Below are 1475 nucleotides of genomic sequence, written 5' to 3'. Positions count from 1 at the left end.
CTAGTCTCTATATAGAACAATACTATCAACCAACTTAATCTGATTGACATTTATAGGGTAATCAGCTCCAAATTGCAGAATATAACATTTCTATGCTTGCACATGTTAGAAATTTCTCTAATATAGACCAAGTGTTGAAAGATAAAAATAAATCTCAATAAATTTTGAAATCAATGTTTAAAAATTTTAAAGAGTATGTTCTCTGACCAAATGAGATTAAATTAGAAATTGCCAATACTGGGCTGGGGTTGCGCTCAATGGTAGAGCACTTGCTTAGCATGTGTGAGGCACTGGGTTCGATTCTCAGCATATAAATAAATGAATAAAATAAAGGTCCATCAATAATTTTAAAAAGAAAAAGAAAAAAAGAAATTGCCAATACTATGGCATCCACAAACAAAAAAACACCCAAATATTTGAAAATTAAAAACCATCCTTGTGAGTAGCCAGACCAAAACACAAGAGAAATAGAAAATAATCTGAATTAAAATATAACAAAAATTAAGTATGTCAAAATACGTGATGCAGCTAAGCTAATACATACAGGGAATGTATAGGTTTGAATTTATAAGAGAAAAATGGTTTAAGCTGAGCAAAGTGGCACATGCCTGCCATTCCAGTTACTTGAGAGACGGAGGCAGGAGCATGGCAGATTCAAGGCCAGCCGCAGCAACTTAATGAGACTCTGTCTTAAATTGTAAAAGATCTGATGGTGTAGCTCAGTTGTAGAGCACCCCTAGGTTCAATCCCTAATACTGGGGGCAAGGGGGAGGAGAAAATGAAAAAGATAGAAAGGTTTAAAATCAATGATCTAAATCTGCCTTAAGAAGCTAGTGGGAAGAAAGCAAATTAAAGCCAAACCAAGTAGAAGGAAAGACATAATCAAGATAAGACTGTCTTCGTCACAGATGACATGACCAGTAAGGACGAAGTTGGAAGGCTGACTCTACCCAACTCCAAGACGTACTGTAAAACTGCAGTCATCCAGACAGTGTGGGATCCGTGCAAAACAGAGAAACAGATCAAAGGAGCTGAACAGAGCACAGAAGCAGTCCAAATACATATGTCAACTGATCTTTGACAAAGGAGCAAATGAAATATAACGGAGAAAAGATGGGCTTTTCAATAGTGCTAGACCACCTGGGAATCCCATATGTGAACAAATAAAAGATTAACCTATGTAGATCTTATGCCCTTTACAAAAATTAACTCAGAATGGATCATAGACCTCAATGTCAAATGTAAAAACTATAAGACTCCTACAAGATAACATAGGAGGAAACCCAGATGACCTCAGGTATGGCAATGACTTTTTAGATCCCTAGATTTACACACAGGAGTTAAAAACTCCACATAGAAACCTCCACGTGAAATTTGCAGCTGCTCTATTCATACTTGCTAAAACATGGAAGCAATCAAGATGCCCTTCAAAAGGTGAATGGATAAACAAACTGCAGTCCATTCAGAAAATGGAT

This window comes from Marmota monax, unplaced genomic scaffold, assembly GCF_021218885.2.
Source record: "Marmota monax isolate L192 unplaced genomic scaffold, Marmota_monax_Labrador192_F-V1.1 WCK01_AAM20220418_F8-fsc00344, whole genome shotgun sequence".
In the NCBI taxonomy this organism is placed as follows: Eukaryota; Metazoa; Chordata; class Mammalia; order Rodentia; family Sciuridae; genus Marmota; species Marmota monax.
The sequence above is the reverse complement of the archived record's forward strand: the minus strand, read 5'-3'. Positions refer to the sequence as shown.